Here is a 6,000-nt window from a genome sequence, read left to right as displayed (position 1 = left end):
TTGCTTTTCTTCAAAAAAGTTCAAAGAACTTATGCTTTTATTTCCTCATTTGTTCTAACATTCCAGTGTGGGAGGGGCAGATTTATGATAACATTATTTAGAGATGGAGAAATTGAAATAGAGATTAAATCGCTTACTCAATGTTGTATAGTTGGGCTGGTGAAGCCCACAGTGGAATTTGGTTCCACAAGCTCCTGCCACGAAGTGGAGAGATCATGAGTTTTGGAATTAGAGGGATCTTTGTTTGAACAACCCTGATTTCTGTCCCTTAATAAGAATGTGGCCTTTAAGTCAATTACTTCATCTAAGCCTCAGTTTTTCTCTTCTGTACAATTAAGGCCATCAAACCTCATAGTAGGGAAGTGAAGATCAATTTCAAAAATGCAGGTTAAACCCTTGCACAGAGTAGTTCGCAAATGAGATTAGTTCCACCTCCAACCCAGTAGTATCTGGTTAAATTTCAGTACAAATTGACAGTAATCAAAAAAGAATCCTATTACTTTTTTTTTCTAGTCTCCTCTCCAACTGAAAGCAAAACATAAATAAATAAATCACTTAATTTACTGGGAAGAACTTTTGCTTCAGTAGAGTTATTTCTGTTGGGGATAATTAGAAAAAAAAGGTGGGGGTGGGGATTTGTGGAAGACAAGATAGTAGAGTTCAGAGGTTCTAAAGCTTGAGGATGTATCAGAACCACTGAGAAGGCCTGTCAGGACACAGATGGCTGGGCCCCACACCAGTTATAAGGTCTGGAGTGGGGCCTAATAATTTGCATTTGTAACAAGTTCAAAGATGATGTTGATGATAGTAGTCCAGGGACTACACTTGAGAGAAGCACTAGCATTTCACTAGTTAAGTGAAATTCTGGGGGTGAGATCCAGCCCTCTGTGTTTTGACAAGACCTTTCGGTGATTCCGAGGCATTCCAAGACCTAGAACCTCTGGCATAGTGGTGAAAAGCAGCTGAGGAGAAAGACTCACATTCAAATCCTGGTTGCACCGTTTACTAGTTAGATGACCAGATTCAATGACAAACCTGCGGTGCCACTGAATCCAGCAGGGAGCCTGACAATGTTTGCGATTCAGGGTTCCTCTCGCTATCCCTCTAAGCCCTCGGTGGAAAGTAGCGAGTCCTGCCAGCCCAGGCTCCGTTTTTTACTTCTTCGCACTCCAAGGCACGAAAGGCTGATAAATTTGGCCATTAGAGAAGTATTTACAAACATTTCTGTGATCACAGAAATAAAACAAGGCAGCACTGTTAAAAAAAGAAAAAAGCCCAAAGCAAAGGCATTGTTTGCATCTTTCAATTCGTAATAACAGGTTGTGAACTATTTTCATTTCCCCTGACTTTCGTAGTAGAAAATTTAAAAAATCTTCCTCTTCCTCCCCTACAGTTTTAAGAGATGCTTGTAAATTTGTTTGGCAGATAGTATGCATGCTAAGCGCTCCCTGCCAGCCCCTGACCCAGAATCTAGCCTCAAATACAGAAACTACCTCAGATGTTTGGTGCCTTTCTGATTTTGTGGTTAAGGAATCCTTTTTGCCGCCTCCTTTCCCTGCCTGTCCTCTGACTCTAGGTCCTCGAACTGTCTCAGCTCACAGTGTCACAAGTAGCCAGGCTGGCCCCAGGACATTGTGTGGCTCACCTACCTTCATTTTTCCCATTGCAAAAACCTCTGTTGTTTAGTCTTCCGCGACCCTGTGGACTGCAGCCTGCCGGGCTCCTCTGCCCATGGGATTTGCCCCGAAAGAATACTGAAGTGGGTTGCCATTTCCTTCTCCAGGAGATCCTCCTGACCCAGGGATTAAACCCATGTCTCTGGCATTGCAGGTGGATTCTTTACCACTGGTCCTCTTGGGAAGCCCTCTACTATTTTATTTCCTTATTTCCTTCACTAACCTTTTCAATCACCTATTAGTAATCTGTAGTTTTCCAAATTACCTCCTTCTAGAGTGATTCCACTGGAGGAAAAATTGTTCTTATTAGTGACAAGGTATGAAAATGGTTGATTTTTACCCAGACCAGGTGGTGCTAGAGGTAAAGAATCTGGCTGCCAATGCAGGAGACTCCGGTTCCATCCCCGGGTCGGCAACCGGGTCTTATCCTCTAGAAGAGGGCATGGCAACCCACTCCAGTATTCGCCTGAAGAATGCCATGGACAGAGGAGGCTGGTGGGCTACCGTCCATAGCGTTGCAGAGTCGAACACTACTGAAGCAACTTAGCACACAGCATTTTCATTCTGAATTCCTCTAACAATCCAGAGATGATTATATATGTGTGCGTGTGTGCACATGCAAACACACATACACAGCAACTACATTAAACTTATCACAAAGGAGGAAAAACAAGCCTAGAGAGGTAAAGTAACTTGCCCAGGGTGAAAAAATAAAAGTATAAAATAACAGGGCCCAGGCAGTAAGCTTCCAGTTTTCCAGTTCTTGGCCTCAAGTGATGGAATAAAGGAATATAATTTGATTCCTGTCCTCAAAGAACTTAAAACTCGTGTCAGGGATGGGTGAAATTTACACACACAACATGAGTTAAAATAAAATCAAGAACTAATGTTTGCGGTATCGGGTTTGGTCTCTTTTGATCGGTTTCCTCCTCTGCCAGAAGTAAAGGGTAGCACCAACCTCAAGGGATTTGAGGACGATTAACTGAACTAAGCGCCAAAACGCTTAATACAGTGTCTATCACGCAGTAGGCGGTCAATAAATGTTAACTATTATTATTTTTAAAGGAGGCAAACTGGGGTGGTAAGAATACTGGAGAGAGTCGGAAGGCGGGTGAAGGCGCTGGACCCTGGCAGCTAAATCTTCTGAGCCTCAGTTTTCTCCTCTGTAAAATCAGGTGGCCTGAGTAGAACTCGTCGAAGAGCTGTAAACGCTTCACCCGGACTTTGGGGAAAGGCGGAGCCGCGGGGCAGAAAGGGTTAGCCAGGAGCCCGGGGCGGCTTTGCGGGCGCCGGCGGCAGAGGCCCCGCCCCGCCCCGCTTGGGAGGCCCTGGCAGCTCCAGCCCGCGAGCAGTTCCGGTGCCAAAACCTTTCCCTCCCCCGCTCCCCCGGAAGTGCTTTTCTAGGGTTCGGGCCGTAGAGAGGCCTTGTAGGCACAGACGCTGAGGCTTGGTCGGCTCCGAGGAGGGGCTCCCGCCCGTGTGGGAGCCCGGGGTTTAGCGCCGGTCGACCCGCGCCCTGGCCCCTCTCACCTCCCGGGCCGACGGTGAGTGGCCGGGGGAGTGAACTGCGACGGCCGCGGGCCGCGTCGGGGCTGGCGCTCTCGGGCCCCCGCTACCCGCTCTGGGCTCCAGGCTGCGGGCTGTGCTGTCGGGGTTCGAGAAAGGGGGTTGTCGACCGCCGCGGTTTTCGCCGAGCCGGGGGGACTGGAAGGAGCTGGCGGTGGGGGCCGTGGGGTGGGCGGGGCGGAGCCAGGGAGTGGGTTCCCGGAGCTGTTGTTGCTGTTGGGAGAGTTAAGAATGGGCTGGGCCTCCGTCCATCCAGCCCCCTCATTTCTGCTCCCCTGTATCCTCGCGCTGTCTCTGCGATTTGGTTTTTCTGTGTCCGACCCGGGGCTGGGAATCTGGACGTCAGACTCAGTCGTGGACTGTAGTTCCCGACTTCGGCGACCTCTAGGTCTGTCGTCGGGCTCAGTAATTAGCTGGGGTCTCTGGAGTGTCGTCTCTTCGGTCCCAGGGCGGGGCGATGCGTGTGTAGACGCCAGAGATCTACTGCAAGGCTTTCGGTCTAGACTGGTGTAGGGGTTGCTCAGGATCGGGTTGGACTGCGCTTGGGACCGGTGTTGGAGATGTAGGGCAGTGTGGCACCAGCGTGCCTCCCATGATCTTTACTCACTGGAAAGCTTACTCACGCTGTTGTTGAAGTCACTTCTTAAAACAACAAACTTGCTTGAGAAAAATCAGGAGTTGAGGTAAGTTCCCTTATTTTCTCCCCCGACGTTAGGAGATGCTGCTGCTCTCTAATCTGCACTCCTAATTTCTGTGGCTATCTGAAGTCACAGTGGTTTGGTGAGTTCAGTCTGCGGTTGTTGTAAGAATTGACCGCGTAGGGTTGGAGAATTATTACACCCTCCCTTTCTGCAAGTTTGTTTACCTTCATGTTTGGAATTGTCATTTTTCTTAACTTTTAAAGAAAAATTGTGCTCTGTAACTCCAAGGAGATTCCTTAGACTGTTACAGCTGTTGCTGCAGTGCAGAGGTTCACACAGGTGGCCAGAGGTGTTTTTGCTGTTGTGTTTTTTGCTGTTTTATTGTATTAGGTGTTTACTTCAGAAAAATTGAGTCTTTCGTAGAGGAGAAAGTGATGTAGGTAGTTGTTTTTAGCGAACAGGTTTTAGGTAATAAACTACTCCTGAAAGGTTTGTAGGAAATAGGATTTCCCACATTTAATAGTGATTTTAAAATTATGATCATAAAGGAATGCAGTTACTGTTGATTTTGACTGCCAGCAAATAACCATTACTTTTGCAGTGTAAAGTATATGCACACCACCTTTGTGAAACCAGTGACACTTCCCTGTACTTCTCATCTTGTGCTTGTTTTAGGACTTATGCTCTAGTTTTTTGGGAGTACTTATCTCCTTCTCCTTCCACCACCGGAAGGGAGTGATCTCATGAATTAGGGAAAATAGACTGAAGTGATTATTCAGGGAGCTGTCTTATGTACAAGAAAATTTATTTCACCACTGTTGATCTTCTACAGGTAAAGGGTGGAGGATTTTTAAAGCCCCTGCAAAAGATTGTGGCGTGAAGACTAGTTGCCCAACTTTTAGATTTAGATGGAAACTGTAGATTCTTAGCTATTTGAAATGCTTGGGATATTGAAATTGAGAGAATCTGGAAAAGGAGTCAGGTTAGATAAAGTTATGAATTCATACTGAAGTTGTGACACTGTTTTGAAGGGAAAGATTTCAAGAGTTGTAAGAATAGAAAAAGGAAAAATCAGATCCCAAAGTAAATTTAATTATGTTCACGTTAATTCAGCAGATACTGAACGTTTGCATTGGAAATTATATTATTCAAGTCAGTTCAACAGACTTGCCGTGTTAGGCATCAAACTTTGTTAGGCAACCATGTAGGAGCCAGAAAAGATACAGCCATAACAACTAAGCTTCATGTTTTGGCAGTAATTTTCTAAGGTGTGTCAGAAGTCATGAAGAGCATATTAAATATTTAGGCGTATTAAATTTTTTTTCTAATTGGAAGTGACTGCCTTGTGCTTCATGAAAGGCACTGCTAGGCATTAGAGGATGCAAAGGTTAAGTCTTGGGTCTTCAAGAATTTGAAATAAAGAATGAGATGTCAGATATTTGTATAATAATTTACAGCATATAAAAATAAATACTTCCTATGTGAGTGGTTTGATCTAAAGTTTGGAGTTGTTTGAAAGGAAAATGTGTTCATTTTTCTTGAGTAAAATGGAAGGTGGTGGAGGTACAGTAGTACTTTTAAAGTTAGCTCTGAAGCTATTATTTATTGAGCATTTCATGCATACCAGGCTCTATGCTAGTTGCTTTACATACCTTTTCTAAGCTTCACAATAATATCTGAGTATATTTCTTAATAATGAGGTCACTGATACTTAAGTAACTTATTTGGACTATGTAGTAGCAAGTAACAGCCCTAGTTTGAATACAAGTCTGTTTGGTGCCAAAATCTGTGTGTTTTTGCTACAACATGCTAATCCGGATAAACCAGCAGCCTGAGTTCAACATTACAGAGGGTAAGACTTTTCTAAGACAAAAATTTAGGGGCTGGAAGTAGGTGGATGAAGAAGGCTTGTTAAATAAAGGGAATGATGTGAGCACAAGTATGGAGGTGGGAAAGTTCATTGTGTACTCAGAGGAAAGTAAGTGGACCAGATTACCTAGAATATAGGGTTCATTTTGGGGAAGAAGAGGTGAGGTTTGAAATATAAATTGGGGCCAGATTGTAGAACATGTTTAAATGCTGTATTTTGGAGTATTTGGGAGGTAATGAGACACTAC

At 44.8% G+C, this 6,000-nt stretch overlaps 1 protein-coding gene and 1 pseudogene across 6 annotated transcripts in view; one reads left to right on the top strand and one right to left on the bottom strand.

Moving 5' to 3' along the window:
- Positions 1-2,889: 2,889 nt before the first annotated feature.
- Positions 2,890-6,000, bottom strand: part of LOC136167577 (E3 ubiquitin-protein ligase MARCHF6-like) — a 36,586-nt pseudogene continuing 33,475 nt past the window's right edge.
- The window catches only part of FRS2 (fibroblast growth factor receptor substrate 2), a 101,120-nt gene continuing 98,199 nt past the window's right edge, over positions 3,080-6,000 (top strand). For 4 of the 6 annotated variants that reach the window (XR_010663070.1, XM_065934652.1, XM_065934648.1 and 1 more), the window contains exon 1: positions 3,080-3,220. The gene's annotated coding sequence lies outside the window, so the exon portion shown is untranslated. Of the gene's footprint in view, positions 3,221-3,552; positions 3,926-6,000 lie in introns of those variants that run through there. The other 2 variants (XM_065934651.1, XM_065934650.1) reach the window with 2 other exon arrangements.

Source organism: Muntiacus reevesi, chromosome 4 (assembly GCF_963930625.1).
Source record: "Muntiacus reevesi chromosome 4, mMunRee1.1, whole genome shotgun sequence".
Taxonomy (NCBI): domain Eukaryota; kingdom Metazoa; phylum Chordata; class Mammalia; order Artiodactyla; family Cervidae; genus Muntiacus; species Muntiacus reevesi.
This window is presented reverse-complemented; position numbering and strand designations above follow the sequence as displayed.